The following is an 18,728-nucleotide window of genomic DNA, read 5'->3' on the forward strand; positions in this document are numbered from 1 at the left end:
TTGGAAGCATTTGACCTGTGGTTTTCATATACTTGTGCTAATTTTATAGTAAATCTATTAATATAGTAATTTTGACAATAAAGTAATAAAGTTTTCAAGACTGAAAGGACTGTTAGCAATTGTCTAGATCTGTCTGTACTGCCCCAACTCCTCAACCATCAACTAGACACATATGGCTCTTAAGCATCTGAAAATGTGGATGGTCTAAATTGGGATATGTGCCCTAAATATAAAATACACACTGGATTTAAAGACAGCACCAAAACAAAAAGAATGCAAATGATCTCATTAGTTAGTTTTTATTGGTTAAATGTTAAAATGATAATATATTTAGTATAGTTGGTCAAATAAAGTATAAAACTAAAATTAATTTCATCTGTTTATTTTTACTTTTTAAATATAGCTATAAAAATCACATATGAAGCCTGCATAATATTTCTATTAAACTGTGCTGGTCTAGTCAGCACTCATTGGAAGATGAGAAAACTGAAGCCCAAGAAGTAAAGACTTAACTAAACAGCAGAGCTTACACCAGAACTTAGGCTTTGGGATACAGATGCAGTTCTTCCTTGCTAGCACACTCCGTCAAGTATGGTAGTTAAAATTATAAGACACATAGACATTCTAGAGCATATACATCCAAGTAAGTATTAGTTCCTCCAATGTGGTCATCTTGCTATTCTATTATAAATTTGAGAGGCATCTTGAGAGGCCATGCATGCTTATTTTACTCACATATTTAAGTTATCACAAAAATGTTTTCAGAATTTTTGAAAAAAAAATTTTAACAGCAAATTTGTGACTTTTTGAAGTGATTTTGGTTTTTAGAAATAACTACAAGATATTTGGAGATGTCTCTAAATAATACTGTGCCTGGAACAAGTGTGTCATACAAGAAGGGGGCTTCATGTGTGTGTTTACATGTGTGTAAGAGATAAAGAGAACATACACACCAGGTAGACAGTCTTGTGAAGGGGAGTTCCAAAATAGAATTCTGCCACTGTGCTAATCATTTGTTGATCCCCAGGTGAATTCACAAACTAATACTCATTTGAATACATAATCTCTTAGATATTTTAATTATTATTTTATAGTCATATTTTTCATTAGATAAACTGAAGAAAATGTTAACTATACACATGTATATTTGGCCTTGTTAACTATCCCTCCAATAGTTTATTTTGAGAGATACTTTGAGTAAACTAAATAATGAAAAAATTGTCAATTTTTATTGACATTCACTTGAAAACTGGAAGACTGTATAATATTACATTAAATAGAGAAAGTACTAAATAAGAAACTAAATTGTTTGGTAAAGTAACTGATAACAATTTTTAAGAATAACTCGTAATAAGCTTTTTAAAGAAAGATGTAAATGCTTAAGATAAACTTCCTTTAACATGTGACCATTTCATAAGAAATATACTCATTGGTACTTCTATAAAAAAATCCTCAATTCCAATTGAATGTCAGAATATGTTTATTTTGTAAACTATATGGTGCTACATATTTGTATCCCTGAGAGGAAAATGTATATTGTAACAGCCAGCCAAATGAAGAAATCTTTCCGTGATTTGCTATATGATTTTCAAAATATTAAGTAGCATACTTAATATCTGTAGATTATTGAATACCACAATCATATTCCCCTTTCTATCATCAAATTTTATATTTATCAGTATATTGGGTGCTTAGTATACCTAAAAGGTGTTGCCTACTTCTAATTTGAACAGATCAGTTTTCTTCCATGGTACTTTTAGGTTATACCCAGCTATCCCAGAATGTGATACAAAATAGAATTATGGTTTCAATTGCAAATAAAAATATATCCAAAAAATAAGAATCTAAATGCTTTTTAAAAAAAATCAGTAGAATACATTAATTTAGAAATGGGAACATAAACTGAGCATGGTGGCGCACACCTGTAATCCCAGTGGCCCAGGAGGCTGAGGTAGGAGGATCACAAGTTCAAAGCCAACCTTAGCAACTTAATGAGACCCTACACAACTTTGGAGAGAACCTGTCTCTTTAAAAAAAAAAAAAAAAAAAAAAAAGGCTAGGGATGTGATTTCAGTGGCAAAAGTGCCCCTGGGTTCAATCCCTGGTACAAGTCAGAAAGAATCCTAGTGGCTTGGGCAGCTGAGGCAGGAGGATTATGAGTTCAAAGCCAGTCTCAGCAAAAGCAAGGCACTAAACAACTCGGTGAAACCCTGTCTCTAAATAAAATACAAAAATAGGAATGGGGATCTGTCTCAGTGGCCAAGTGCCTCTGAATTCAATCTCCAGTTACCCACCCCCCACCAAAAAAGAAAAAAGGAGAAAAGAAGAAGAAAGAAAGGAATACAGTTTAGGTTCTTAATCTGAATATATGGTACAATTAGTTTGAAAATATAACAAAAATGTTAATTATGAATGACCTATGAGGCTTTGCAGTATCTTATTGATTTGTTCTCCATTTTGTTGGCTCAGTGCAGTTGAAAGACCTTGTTTTTCCTTCTGGATGCATGCATATCTACCAAATTTTAAATGTTATTTGTTAACAGGATTTTCATTGAAATTTAAGATGTTTCATAATAATTTGATATTTCTAGTTACAGTTCAAATGGCTTTTTGTAGATAACTTTTAAAGATTATTTGCTCTGAGCAAAGAATTTCATAGATTTTTAACAGAAGGTGGTATCAACTATTGCTGCCCTTTCACATTACCCATAAATGTGGAAGACTTTGATACTCAAATCATCTCATCAAACTGAACTAATGTTTTATCTTCTTTGGATATTTGCTGTAGATGGTCTTGAAAGTCATTCAGTGGTTCTGTGTTTTAGGAGAAGGTAAACTTCATTGAGTTCAACATAAAGGAGTATCTATTAGTAGAGGTAAAGTGTCAGTTTGGAAAAAATGTTAGTTTGAAAACTTGTGGGCAGGGGTTGTGGCTCAGTTGTAGAGCACTTGCCTAGCATGTGTGAGATACTGGGTTCGATTCTCAGCACCACATATAAATAAATAAATGGTCCATTGGCAACTAAAAATGAAAGAAAACTTAAGTGTTTATTTTAAGGTTACCTGCAATCATGTGTGTGCACATATATGCGTTCAGAGAGAAAATATGTATATGTTTGGTAAATATTCCTGCAGACAAATTATATACCTATCTAAATATACAGTTTTACTTAAAAACTATTTAATAACCTCCTAATCATATATGGTGGATATTTTACTACTACAATAAATGTAAATGCAAATGATCATTTTCCAGTATTGTATTGTAGAATTTTTGTAACATACAGAAAAATTGAAAGTTTTTTCTAGTGCATAACCATATAGTTAATTGCCTAGATTGTACAATATTTTACAATACTTTTCATTGAACATCTTTATTTCTGTGGTTCTCTATTAATCCATCTCTTTTGAGATGTATTGCAGGCAGACAGATATCTGTATACTCTCTGCCTCTCCTACTACTTTTGCAGGTGTGTTTTTAATTTGAGTTCAGTATTTGTTTATAGACCTTTTTTCTTTTGAGATAAAAATGTAAAAATCTGAAAGGTACCAGTTGACAGGTTCTGACCATAAGCCTGTGAAACTCAAACCCCTATTGAGAGATAAAGCATTACTATCACAATAAAGTCTCTCACTTTCCTTTTCAATAAATCCCAGCCCTCATCACCCTCAGTAGCAACCATTGTTCTGATATTTTCCACCACATATTATTTTTAAATGTTCCAGAACTTCACACAAACCCATATAGAATATACCTTTTTCTGTGATGCTTCTTTTATTTAGCAGTGTTTTTGAGATTCTACCCTATTGTGTGCATCCCTAGTCTGTTTTTTTTTTCTGTTGCTGAATAGTATTTCATTGTATAAATTATTTATTTATTCATTCTCCTTTTGAGAGACACCTGAGCTGTTTCTACTTCTTAACTATTGTGAATACAGCTGCTGTGAACATTCTTGTACAGGTCCTCTGAAGACATGTTTTAATTTCTCTTGGATCAGTTCCCAGGAGTGGAATTGCTGGGTCATAGAGTAGTTATACATTTTTCATGAGACACCCATTGACATTTTTACCGAGGATGAATGAAAGTTCCAGTTGGTGCCCATCCTGACCAACATTTTGTACTGACTTTTTAATTTTAGTTATTTTGGTGGGTGTATAATGGTATTGCATTATGGTTTTTAGTTTTTTGTTCCCCAATGACTAATGCTGTTGAGTACTTTTTGTTTATTGGTCATTTATATATCTTTCTTTGTGAAGACTCTTCCTTTTTTTGGTCTGTTTTAAACTAGGTTTTTTTTTTTTTTTTTTTTTTTTTTTTTTTTTTTTTTTTGTGTGTGTGTGTGTGTGTTTACTGGGGACTGAACCCAGTGGCACACTTTCATTGAGCAACATCTCCAGCCCATTTTTATTTTGAGACGAGGTTTTGCTAAGTTGCCCAGGCCTGCCTTTAACTTGTGATCTTCCTGCCTCCATCTCCTAAATTGCTGGGATTACACAGATGATTCACCATTCCAGCTTGTCTTTTCATTATTAAGTTTTAGGAATTCTTTATATTCTTGCATACCAATTCTTTGTCATCTATTTCCATATAGCATATATAGCTTTTTACCTCCTTATTCATTTTTACTGGTGTATTTTCATAAGCAGAAATAGTTTTTAAATTTTTTCATATTTTTATTGGTACATTATAATTAGACATAATGGAATTTGTTGTTACATATTCATACAGGCACATAATGTAACAACAATATAATTTGATCAATATTGTTTTCTAACATCTCTCCTTTAGATGTTTTAAGTTTTGATGCAATCTAGTTTTTTATTTTATGATTAATTTGTTTTAAGAAACCTATACCTTGTCCCAATTTGCAGAGGTTTTCTCCTATCTCCATTTAAAAGCTTTATAGTGTTAAGTTTTACACTTTAGGTCTACAGTAGACCTCAGGTTAATATTTGTGTGTGGTATGAGGAAGAGGTTGAGATTCATTTTTCCTTTTTTCAAACACAATTAAATTTCCTTGGCATGTTATTTAAAATCAAATGGCCAAATAAATGTGGGTCTATTTCTGAACTCTCTAATCTCTTCCATTGACTTATTTTTTGATCCTTATGTTAATATTACTGTATGTAGCTTTATAGTCAGTGAATAGTAATATCTGAAAAGCTGCATGTTTGCCAGTATATACACTACCTTTATTTTCTTACTAATGTGATTTCCAACTTTGTACTACCATAACTAATACTGCCATGAAAATCCTTACCACATATATCTTTCCCCAGTTTTTGAATTATCTTCTCAGAGTTAATTTCTATATGTAGGAATTCTGGGTTAAAGGACGAGTGCATTTTTCATTTTGATACATAAATCCACTCTGTCTTTTACTCTTCTACCAACCTTTGCATTAGAGTACCTGTTTTCTTATACTATATGAAGAGTTAAACTTCTAAAAGTTAAATTTTTAAAAACAAGAATTCATAGACTTGGATTCTAAGATGTTTGTTTATATATATATATGTGTGTGTGTGTATATATATATATATGTTTGTATGTGAAATTGGTGTTTGCTTTTCTTACTAAATTTTTATCTCTGAAGCATGTAGAAAGTATTTTCAACAGAGTACTTACCTAGTAAGCATTTGCCAACAGGAGTTGATTTACTAATGCTCAGATTCCTTCTTCACGTTGGCTGGTAATGATTCTGCATTGATGGAAGCTGTAGGTGAGGTTGACTAAGGTAATAAGTGCTGCTATGATTGTGGAATCACCTCTAAGAACTTTCACTGAACTCTGTACTTATGCTTTCCAAAACAAGTAAAACATCCTTGAACAATAGAAAACAGCCTGGACTCATTTAATGGATACCTGGTAATTTTCTGACATAATAGTAGCTTGTATGGCACAGTTTACAATGCCAATCTGAGTCACTAACAATGAAATGCTTTATTATTTTTGTACTCTATATTTGTACTAAACTCTTAAATGTTGAAAGTTGAAAACAAAGCTCAGTACTCTGCCTCTTCCCGACTTGCCCCTCCCCATAACCTCTTGGTAGTATGTGGAAGGAATTTTCCATTAACTATCTCTTTGTGTCCAGTTTAAAAGTGCAGGGTTTGGGGGGGGATCAAAACATGCCAAATCAGAAAAACATTGAACCATAAGATTTTGCCTAGTTTAACAGTTACCTTCCCTTTAATATTTTTACATTGCTAAAGGAAATCTAATTCTATTTATATCTTAAAGGTATAGTGGACTAATATCAAGGAGTCAGAAAATATATGTTGTAATCTGAAGACATCAGAAAATAAATATGTGACCTTTAGTGAATCACTTAGTTTCCCCAACTATAAAATGAAGGGTTTGATCTTTGCTATCTCCAAGGCTCCTATAGTTCTTCAGTTGGCTTTGTGCCTGAATTCTAACTTAGGATAAAATTTTGTTTGGAAATCAGTAGATTCCACATTGGGAGTGTAACTCAGTGATAGAGCACTTGCCTAACATGTATGTGTAAGGCCCTGGGTTCAAGCACTGTAAAAAGAAAAGGAAGATAGAAAAGAGAAGGAAAGAAAAAATGAAAGAATTAGTAGATTTTAAGAATAATATAGCTAATTTGAGGAGTTAGAAAAAAGCAAAAGTACAAATTTTAAAAATGTATTTCAATCCCTTCAATGACTATTTCCCAATCCTGCATGCTGTGCCTTGCTACAGAATGCCAGAACAGGAACTTAGGATGATTTCTTTTGTGTAAGCACACAGAAATATTAGGGGAAATAGACTGTGTGCCTGTTTGAGTCACCTGTTGAGAAAATAGGCAACTATTGACAAGTCTGATTCATGGCTGAGTGACTGCTCTGCTAGCCTTCACATGATCCCCACCGAGCAAAATCTTTGACCGCCTGCTAAACAAGGTCTGTTTGAAGTTTCTTTTTAACATTTCCAAAATGTTAATTCAGCAGGATGTCTCCTCTGGGGTTCTCCATGTCACCAAATCAGCAGCTGTTGAAATCCATTCACTTCAGCATGAAATGTTTTCATAAGTGTTTTTTTTATTTGTGACAACAGCAAAGTAAATATAAGACTAAAATTCTACCTCATTCAACATTTACATGTGCTTAAACTACTTCTAATTGTAGTTTACATTCGTGGTGTTTATTTGCATGCATTCATACCAATAGACAGTTTTATTATAGAGGATCTGAAGTCAGCCTTGCTGCAGAATATTGTACCATGACCTTCTTCCTAAAATAATTTATTTAAACATGCATACTGTGAAAAAGTAAGAATTTATACAATGACTTTAAAGCAGTTTTTGTGTTTCTTATTAAGTACTGGCTTTTATGATTTTTGTGTCAGAAATTTAGGATATGTTTAAATCTCCAGATGTGAATACATGGTAGTTATAAATTCTTTGAATTTCCCACTTTAAAGGAAAAATATTGAGCTTCCAAGGAAATAATTTAGCAGGATAAAGTAAAGGTAAAATTCTTGAGGTAAAGAACTGAGAACCAGCAAAATCCGATGGTAAAGATAAGACACACCAAGGCTTACAGATTACATTGACTTGTTTGAATAAAGCTGTACTCCTTCAAGCCAGATCTTTTATTCATTTTAAGTAAAAGCCATATATCTTTGGTTGCAGAGTCAACATGAGAACTGCTACATTTTCTCAGCATGGATTGAACCGTCCCTTTTTTTCTGTTTATTCAGGTTTTAAAAGACTTAAGTGTAGTTTTATAAGTTCACCAGCTTGCTTTAGTCTTTGAGATACATTTCACCTCCCTATTATCAAATTTCATTACATGCGAAGGATTATCAGATCAACCCATTATACAGCCTAGCAGCATGAAGTCTTTTTCCATCTATGAGGTGAATATTGTGTAAATCAGACTCTCCGGTTTCAGTGGGAGGCAGAGGGTTGCACGGTGTCCATTTGTCAAGTTGATGGCACCGCAGTGAGGTTACATTAGCTTGTCTTTGAACAGAAGTGAAATCTTATGCGAAGCTCCCCTCGCTGTCATTTACACTAACATCCATCCTCTTAAACCCAGGCCTCTGAGAAAAACAAAGTGATGGCACAATATAATCAGTCACTCAAGTTGTCTGTCATCTGTTTTCTTAAGGAAATGACTTTTAAGTTACTGGAGCAAAGAACTGTAGAAAATTAACAAAGGTTGTAGTAGTAAAATTAGACGGAATTTTTTTTTTAACTGCAGATGTCTTTTTGAGAAGATTTTATATGCAGAATGCCAAAAAGAATTTTTCCCCCCTTTCATAATGAATCTCATGAAATGTATTTCTTCTTGAACAATAGACCTACTGCTGTTAACAACTGGAGTCTTTCTTGCTTAATGTTAATGTTTCCAAAAAACTTTCTGTAAAACTGAGTCTATAAAGCTCTCCAGCTCAGTAGGTTCTCTGACAATTAGCTCACCATCTTTCAATTCAGAGCTATCTGAATTTCAGTTATGTAATGGCAAATCTTGCATATAGTAGGCTACTTGAGGGTAAATGGTACTTTAAATGTAAATTATTAGAATTTCATTACTTAATATTACTGTTAGACAATTCCTTTAAAACCCTAACTACATTGCCCATGATGGCCAGTCTGACTGGTGATCAAAATTGCAGGTTAGGTTTTATTTCCCTAAGCCTGTTTTATGGGCTAAAACACTCAGGTCATTTGCACCCTGTCTCATTCATCATGAAGTAGTTAAACTCAGATTGTTAAACCAGGAGAGATTAGCTGACAGTCAATGGTACATTAGATTAAGACCTCCTTTGGTTGTATGTAACTATTTATCCACCCATTTGTGTGGCATTTATAGCAAATATGCTTTATGGTAAAATTTAAAAGGAATGGGAAGAATGTTTTTAAACAAGGAAAAATAGTCTCTTTTCAGCAATGCAATTAGTACTTTTTACCATTTCATTTGCTCTATCAGTAACTGATATTGAAGACCTTTAAGATAGGAAATTACTGGTCAGTATGCTTAAGTGTAAAGGAAGCTTCCCTTTTGTTTGCTTTGTGAACATATTTATTTAGTTATACTGCTGATTTTTAAAAAATAATGAATTTGAAAAACAGCTTCTTCTACTGAAAGTATGGCTATGAGCAACACAATCTTTCTTTAAAATTGTTCTAGAAAAATCCTTTAAGGGGCTGGGGATGTGGCTCAAATGATAGCGTGCTTGCCTGGCATGTGCGGGGTGCTGGGTTTGATCCTCAGCACCACATAAAAAATAAAATAAAATAAAGATGTTGTGTCCACCAAAAACTAAAAAATAAATATTAAAAAAATTCTTTCTCTCTCTCTCTCTTTAAAAAAAAAAGAAAGAAAAATTCTTTAAGAGCTTAAAGACAAAATTGACACAGACTTCTTAGTATTGGGGAAAGAGAAACTTAGATTTTTACGAAATAAAGTAAATTTATATGTATTTTAATTATAGTTAAATGTATTTTACAGAATGCTGCTGTTATTAACTCCTGTGCCCCCACAATGACTTATTAAGCACTGTATTATAAGGAAACTTTTTTGTTTTCTTCTCTTGTGAAACTTATGTGAACATTTGGAATTGGTGAACTTCTGAGAGACCCAGGAGATCAATCTTGATTAGTTTATTTTTCTTAGCAAAGATTTTGATAGCCTGGTATAGCTTTTTTTTCTTCTAAAAGATTCCTTATTTCCTCTGTTGAGTGATGAAATATTGTTTAAAAGTAACTCATAAATGAAATAGTGAAAAAGAGTTTAAGTAACTGAATCTTTCATTGTCAATGAGGAGACCTCAGATTTAAAACACTGATCTTAATGGCCCCTTTCTTCATATTTCTTCCCAACTTAACCTCAAGGTGATTTTTAAAGTTATGGCTTAATTGGATGGTCATTTTACCTTTGCTTTGGAGCAATTTATTACAGTTTTGTTTTCTTTATTACAACTTTATGGAAACAAATGCTGGCATCTGTCTGATCAAAGGCTAATTTTTGATTAATTTGGTTTTGTAAATAGAAAACTTGAATCTATTTTATCTTTGAACATTTGCAACTAGATACAATCATGAGTAATCTCAAAAGCAGTATAAAATTTGGAAAAAAAACTATATTTCTTTCTGGTTTTAGTCCTATCATTTTATTTGAAATAAAATTATGTTTACAAATTAAGTTATTTGAAAGTTTATGCTCTGTAGAAGAGTGTAATTACAATACCCTGTTATGCTTTCAAAAGACAAAAAGTCATGATAAATTTTTCATTCATTCACACACTTAGTCCTTAATACTTATTGAGTAAAAATTATATACCACAAAACTGATTGGCTGGATTAAATATTTGAACCCCACAGAGTGTTTTTTGTTTATATTAAACTGACTTTTTCCCTAACAAATTATATGAGAGAATTTGTATTTCACAATCTTTGATTTTCCCAGATATTTCTCCACAGTTGATAGGTTCTCATTTTTTACAAAACATTAATTGATTTTATGTGATAGGTTATATCTAATGAAATTTATATTCCACTTTTTAAATTTATATTCTGATTTTTAACTTCTTCTTTCTAGGATTCCAAATTTGGGGTTTCTTTTGTAGTATCATTTATCCTGGGATTGTTTGAACCACTTTCAGCATTAGTAATGCTGCCCCAATATTGTCTTATGTAGATATGTGAGTAAAGATGTGCCAAGATGCCTTGTGTGAGCAATTTACAAAAAAAAAAAAAATCTCCTTTTTCAAATTGCAGAGTGCAATAGGATCAGGCAAGAGTTTGGACATTAAACAAATCAGAAACTCACTTGTCACTCTATCAAATAGGACACTTCTATGTGTTTATATGAAAAAGTAGAAAGAAGTCAAGTCTTCACCCCATAATCACTGCTCTGTTTGAGCATCTCCTCTGTCATTACAGAAGATTCACACTTAGTCCCTTCGCTTTCTTATTCATTTCCAATGATTACCAAAAGTCCCACCAGTCATCAAAGAAACACCAGATTCCTTTTTTTCTTTACCACCTGAGTTAATTACAGGCATTGAGTTTCAAGGTCCTTCCCAGAAGTAATTTCTGGAGAATTATTTCAAAATAAGTTAATTGCTTTATTTCCCTAACTGACCCATAGATAGCACTGACCAAGTGATGGACAAGAGTGTTCTTAGATCATGGCTGTTTTAAAATACTTACTTGCAGAATGTCTTCTTTGATATAAGGGGGGTGACTCAAAACAGAGTAGGGAGGAAGAGCATGAGAAGGTGATGAGAGGTTCGTGGGAATGGGAGAGAGAAGAGGATGAGAGGTGCTTGGGAATGGGAGAGAGAAGGGGAATTGCAGGGAAGATGGTAGGAGACCCTCATTGTTATGCAAAATTACATATAAGATGGTGTGAGGGGAAAGAAAAAAGAGAGAGAGAAACACAGTAGATTGGGTAGAAAGAGGTGATGGAGGGGAGGGAAGGACAGGGGAGCGGGGTATAGGAAGGGTAGCAGAATACAATAGACACTAGTATGGCCCTATGTATAAACGTGGCTGTATAACCAATGTGATCCTGCAATTTGTACATGTGGAAAAATAAGATTACGTACCCCATTTGAATCAAATGTATGATATGTCAAGATCATTGTAATGTTTTGAGCAACTAATAAAAAAATTTAAAAAAAAATACTTACTTGCTTAAATGCTGCCATTGGTAGGAAGCAAGACTTACTGACTTTAGCATCCCTCCCAATCTCAAGTTCAGTGGTCAAGGAGAAAGGGAGATTCTAAAATATTAGGTATAGTTTTTTGGTTTTGGGGTTTTTTTTTTGTGGCCAGTGTAAAAAGGTTTTCTTGTATTTCAAACTTAAAACAACCCCTTTTTTATTTAATTTTTTCAGTTCTGGGGATACAATCAGGAATTTATCTATGCTAAAAAACGAATTCTACCTCAGAGCTACATCCCCAACCCAAAACAATCCTTTCAAATACAAATATGGGTAGTAGATCATTTTTCCATGAAAAACTGATAGAAAAATGTTTTTCTAATATTAGATGCCATGTCTAGTAAAATAAAATAATTTTATATAAATAGCTAGTTGATAATATTTAAAGCCAGTCTCTAGTACTATACAAGCTTATGAATCATTTCCTTGCATTAAGGCTTAATAATATTTATTTATATAATATTTTGAATAGCCTAGGAAGGAAGGAAAACTCTTATTACTCAAGTGTGCATTTATTTAAAGCATACAATAACTTATTTTCACTAAGAAATACGCTAATAGCAAAATTTAAAATTTCATATTTACCTTTTTTATTGGTTCTTTTTTGTTATACATAATATTATGATTCATTTTGACATAATCATAAAAGCATGGAATTTAATTTAATTTGCTCGAACTTAGTCCCCAGTAATTCCCCTTTTCTTCCTCTCCTCCCTCCCCCATTCCCTTTCTTCTATTCTGCTTATCTTTCTGCTATTTGTAGTTTTTTTTTTTTTTTTTTAGTGTATTGTGAATGTACAGGATGGTAGTATATTCATGTTATGTACATAGGAAAGTAAGGTTAGATTCATTCCATTGTTCTTCCCATAGCCCATCCTTCCTCCCTCCCTTTTATCCCCTTCAGCCAGTCTACAGATCTTTCTTCCATTTTGAAGGAATTCTCTCCACCCTCCCCCACACACCATCTTTTCCTTTCTCTCTCTCTTTTCTCCTTATGTTGAACTAGCTTCCACATATCAGAAAACATTTGACCTTGTGAGTTTCTGAGTCTGGTTTATTTCACTTAGCATGATGATCTTCATTTCTATCCATTTACCAGCAAATGTCATAATTTCATTCTTCTTTATGGCTGAGCATATATACATTCCATTTTGTATATACACCACATTTTCTTTATCCGTTCATCTGTTGAAGGCACCTAGGTTGGTTCCATAGCTTGGCTATTGCATAAGAAATAAAATAAAAAATCAGTAAGTGGGATGACATCAAATTAAAAGGCTTTTGCACAGTGAAAGAATAAAGAGTGTAAGGGAGAACTTACAGAATGGGAGAAAATCTTTTCCAGCTGCTTTTCAGATAGGGTATTAATATTCAGACTACACAAATAAATAAAACACCCAAAAAACAAATAACCCAATTAATGGCAAAAGAACTAAATAGATACTTCTTATAAGAGGAAATACAAATGTCAAAAAGTATGTGAAAAAATGTTCAACATCTCCACTAATTAGGGAAATACAAATCAAAACTATATTGAGATTTTATCTCACTCCAGCTAGAATAGCAGTTATCAAGAATACAAATAATATCAAGAATACAAATTCTTGTTGGCAAGAATGTAGGGGAAAAGGTACACTCATACATTGTTTGTGGTACATAAATTAGTACGACCACTCTGGAAAGCAGTATGGAGACTCCTCAAAAAACTAGGAGTGGAACCACCATATGATCCACTCCTCAGTATATCCGAAAGATCTACAACCAGCCACATCAGTGTTTATAGGAGCACAATTCATATTTGCTTTTAATGAATCAAGCTAGCTATTTGTCCATTGACTTATTTATATAAAAAAAATTTGAGTGTGCTATAACAGGTCCTGAGGATAGATGTGGTGAGAAAATGTGATTCTCATGTTCATTGGGTTATACAGTCTGCCAGAGGTATTGTATTATGTATTTAATTGGCACAAGTTCAGGTTAGATACCTGTAGGAAGAGTTATCATAGTTATTGGTGCTTGAAATCCCATTAAGAGTTTGCCTTTATCCAGAAGCATGTTCATTCTCTAGCTGGTGTGGGAGGCCATCCTCACACGTGATTTGAGTTACCTCCCTGGCTGGGTGAGAGGGCTTAGGCACAGCTGTGTCAGAGCTTTCCCCACCTTCTCCAGGTCTGAGGGCTTGTCCATGAAGAGGCGAGTCTGTCCACTACCCCAAAGAACCAATCGTCATCCGTGACCTTGGTATGCTGCCCCCCTTAATCTTCTTTGGATGGGATTTTCCCCAGAATTTTTTGTTCCCCAATAAAAGTACACTCCCTGCCGTTCTCTCTCTCTCTCTCTCTCTCTCTCTCTCTCTCTCTCTCTCTCTCTCTCTCTCTCCTCTTCAGTAAACCTCACTAAACATTTGGTGGCTTGAGGCTGGAGCTAGGAGGAGCCATTCCTGAAGCTGGTTTTAAAGGTAATTAGAGTCTTATCTCTTTAATTCAAAACTCCCTAGCGGTTTCTCACGATTCAAACCTTCTTTCATGAAGCTGGCGCAGGTCACTGGCTAAAAGCTGGTTCTTAGTTCTGTATTCAGTGACCTTCCATGCATCATGCACTGTGCCCTTGTCATGCTATGCCACTTGACAATTGGATTGTAAACTCCTGGAGGGACAGAGTGCCATCTTTTAAGTACACAGAATTGGACCTGTGTCAGGAGAGATAAGATGCTCATGTGTGATATTAAACTGAATGATAATTTAGAGTATGTATTTGTTTGTTTATTCATTTATTTTTGGGGTATTAGGAATTTAACCCTGGGCTGCTATACTACTTAACTATACTCCCAGCCGTTTCTTTTTTATTTATTTTTGTTTTAAGACAGGGTCTCTCTAAGTTACTGAGGTTGGTCTCGAACTTGCCATCCTCGTGCTCAGCTTCCTCAGCTTCCCCAGTTGCCGTGTCTGACCAAATGGTTTACTTTAAAAGTGTAGGGATGTAGTTCTTTAAAAGGATAAGGGAAACAAAACAACATTTAAAAAAATTACCTGTAATGGTTGCTGGAACTGAGGAATGCATTATGGAATTCAAATATCAGGGCTGTTCTGGAGGTGCTCTGCAGTACCACTTTTTTTTTCTTATGCTGCTTATGAGATTAGAATATGTATATCTGAATTTGGTCTTGGGAAGGATCAAGTATAATTATGATGTAAAGTTACCAAGTAATTAGTAAGGTATGGGAAAAGTAAATACCTTAAGTTTATTTCTCTTACTTCTGTCATGGCCAGTTGTCAATCCTTATTTATTAGAGAAAACTTTGTAGGTAATTTAATCTAACCTCCAGCATGCCCCAGTTTGAGTTTGTGATTGCTGTAGAGAGTTGAGTGATTTCTCAGGGTTATACAGTCAGCTGATAGCAAGTTGGTTCATTTCTTATTATATAGCAGGAGTCATCAACAGGAAAATGAGACCCTTTTCTATAACTTAGGGATTGGATAGTGGAACTAATATCTACTTTACAAACTAAGATTATCACATTTACATTGTAGGTAATGGGGAGTGGGTGTGTTGGTAGAATAGTACTTAATACTTACTTTATTGAAATTCATGTATGAAAAGCCATTCCTTAACTAGGTTGTACTCTGCAACATTTCCAGTGCTTCATTTCTCTTCTAGAAATAATGTTTCAAAGACTGGATCCAAATCCATGGAGCTGACCTCTATGCATTATATAATCATTTGTAATACAAGTGTATGCTCAGAACCAATACTTAGCTTATAATGTCTCTAGGATGTTATGTTAACTTGAACTAGATTCCAATGCTCTGTAGCAATTCTAGAAGCAGCTTCAGAACAACGCCTTCTTCCATACTCCCATACTCATAAATATCAAATTTTTAAAATTGTTTTTATATCATGTCATTATGTTGGCTTCTAAAATCTTACATTTATTAGCAGTTTCCAAAGGAACCTACTGATAGGAGCATAGGGACTTGATGACCTCATGGTCACTGTCATCCCTGTATTTATATGAAATGTAGCTTTTTAAATTGTTGTTGACACTAAAAGTGAACACTAATCGTGTCTTAATGTAACACTAACTCCAGACATGGCTCTATTTTTCTTCTCCTTCTGAACATGCACCCTTGATGACACTGTGGCTGAAACAAAATCCTTAGCATTTGAAAGGAAAGAGCTAGCAAAGAGCAATGTCTTTGTAAACAGCACTTCAGTCAAACTCTGATACCAAATATAGCACTGTTAGATGCATGTGGGCAGGGCCTTCACAACGTCCAGTCCCACACGTTTAATCTTGGAGTCCTACATGTCTATCACACCTCCTTCGCATACCTGGCCTGGAGCCTTAATGGAATTCCTGCTCATTATTTCAGTGATTGCTTACTTCCTCTGTTTTTCCAATTGGTTCTCATTGTGCCAACTTCTTCAAGGATCATTTTCTTACCTAAGCAACATTGTAATGTTGTAATATATGCTGACAGTTCATTTATATGGCCCTTCTAATTTCAAATGTTTTTATGTTCAATTACTGAAATTTAATCATCAGAAGAGATAGAATTTTCCCTAGGTCATGCAGCTTTGCTTAAATGTTAAAAGAGCAGTACTGAAATATAAGATTTCAAAGGTTTAAAAATTCAATATTAGGGCTGGGGTCGTGGCTCAGTGCTAGAACCCATTGTGTGAGGCACTGGGTTCAATTCTCAGCCCCACATATAAATAAATAAAATAAAGGCCCATCAACAACTTAAATTTTTTTTTAAAAAAATTCAATATTAAGAAAATTCATTAAGCTTTGAACTGATCATTTTTAAAATCATAGATAAGGGGCTGGAGTTGTGGCTCAGTGGTAGAGCACTCGCCTAGCATGTGCGAGGCCCTGGGTTCAATCCTCAGCAGCACCACATATAAATATTGTGTGTAACTACAACTAAAAAATAAATAAACATTTTTAAAAAAGAAATAATAGATAAGAGCTGTGTAAATGGTCACATGTAAATCACATGTTTTAAGAGGGATTAATCTGAAATTATAACAAACCAAATCAATAATTACTCATGATTGTGTAGACAATTTATGAGGTTTTTGTTTTTTTCCTGACATTTTCATGTTCTTGTGCACATGCTTTTTGGTTTTACTTTTACAGCCTCCTCTTCTTTAATGTTGTTAAAATTCTTTCAAGCCAAATGATTCTTTTAAATCTGTTTGTAGCACATTGAAAACTCTTTTACTATAAATCCATTTTTACTAGAAAAAGAGACTAGGGCAGAAAGTGCAAACCACTCTATCTTCCAAGGAATCTCATTTTAGGCTTTACATTCTTTTACTGACCACTGATTATTCTATGGATGGGCTTTTTGAAAAATTCTTGTGTAAGGTATAAAGCAAATACTAAATAATATTTTTGATTCTGATACAAGGAAATTATAAGAGGCATGGGAGCTCTGTTTACCATTCTTTGCCAAGAAAACCACCCTTGAAGCTGTCTCAGTTGGCTAAATAGCATCCATACTTTACACCTGAACCTTGGCATAAGTACTTAGTACTTGATTCTAATTTCTTAATATGATTCTGCAAATGAGGGGTTTTGATTAATAAAATATAAATGAAATGTTACAATTTGCAATTATTGCTATGTCTCAATCAATAACCCAAATAAAAGACTCCTATTAAAAATAAAACTTGAAGGCTAGGGTGTCACTTAGTGGTATAGGGCTTGCCTGGCATGCATAAAGCCCTAGGTTCTGTCCCCAGCACTGCAAGTAATGATGATGATGATGATAAAACTTCTTTTTTTTTTTTTTTTTGTACCAGGGATTGAATGCAGGGGCACTCAACCATTGAGCCATATTCCCAGCCCTATTTTGTATTTTATTTAGAGACAGGGTCTCACTGAGTTGCTAAGCCCCTTGCCATTGCTGAGGCTGGCTTTGAACATGATCCTCCTGTCTTAGCCTCCCAAGTCGCTGGGATTACAGGCATGCGCCACCATACCCAGCTATAAAACTTCATTTTAAATACAGATAAGTAGTCTATGTTAAATGGAAGGCAGCATACTGAAGTGACATCAGGGACTGTGCCTGGGAGTAGCATCTTTGACATGAGGTTTTTGTGGCAGGGTGCGTGTTTGCATGCAGTTATCTCAGAGTGCACGGCCAAGGCTTTCTTCTCCCTTGGTTTTTTTGTTGTTTGGTTTGGGATTTTTGTTTTCATGCCTAGAAACATGTCCTGTTCTGAAATAAACTAAGTTGTTTACTGTTGAATGTCTGTTATAATTTTCAACTTAAAAAACGTTTTTTGGTTGTTGTTGTTTTTTTTAAGATCCTGAGTTTTTCTTTTTCCCTTTATCATTTCTTTGAAGTTACAATCAGTTGCTAGGGTGGCCTGGGGGGAGTTTTCTGGGACTTGGAATTAGGGAGTTGATCTGCCAGCTCATTTGCAGACTCCCTGGCAGTGAGGCCCTTAACTCCAACTGTCTGTGACAAGGCGTGTCATACCCACCCAGAGGGGCTAGAGTGGGGATTAGATGAGTTAATATGTGTGAGGAGCCAAGTGCAGCCCATACCTGAGAGGAGCTTTAAAAAAACAATAGGCCAGAGGCTACAAAAGAAGCTCCCCAGGTATAAAAGTAAAGTTAAATAAAAGGAAAAAGAATCCCACCTGCCTGGGATAGCACTCAAAAGACTATGTATACACAGACTAATGGCACAGTGGGAAAACTTTACTCAGAAAGTCGCCCACCTACTGTACTAGACCTAAAGGAAAACAAAAGTTCCGCCCTACGGAGTTGTTTTAAAAGGAGGGAATTTTTGAGTCAGACCCAACTCTGATTCATCCCCAAGACTCACTAGTCACATGCAGTGAAAATTCATTATAATGTTTCCACAAGCAGTATTTCCTACCTTTAAAACCACAACTGAAAATTCAAAGCGTTGAATGTTGCCCCGTAGTCCTGCAATATAGCTCTATTTAAAACCAATTTTAGTTCTTCGTATAATTATTTAATCTGTTGTTATATTTAATCAGAAGTATTAATATATGATTAACATAT

General features: G+C 34.2%; 1 protein-coding gene and 1 non-coding gene across 10 annotated transcripts in view; both read left to right on the forward strand.

The window, feature by feature from the left end:
• The window catches only part of Stau2 (staufen double-stranded RNA binding protein 2), a 305,213-nt gene that overhangs the window by 236,165 nt on the left and 50,320 nt on the right, over window positions 1–18,728 (forward strand). The window lies entirely within an intron of this gene.
• Window positions 16,510–16,581, forward strand: Trnaa-agc (transfer RNA alanine (anticodon AGC)). The gene has a single exon. It is a non-coding gene; the product is annotated as a tRNA-Ala (tRNA).

Source organism: Urocitellus parryii, chromosome 7 (assembly GCF_045843805.1).
Source record: "Urocitellus parryii isolate mUroPar1 chromosome 7, mUroPar1.hap1, whole genome shotgun sequence".
NCBI classification, from domain to species: domain Eukaryota; kingdom Metazoa; phylum Chordata; class Mammalia; order Rodentia; family Sciuridae; genus Urocitellus; species Urocitellus parryii.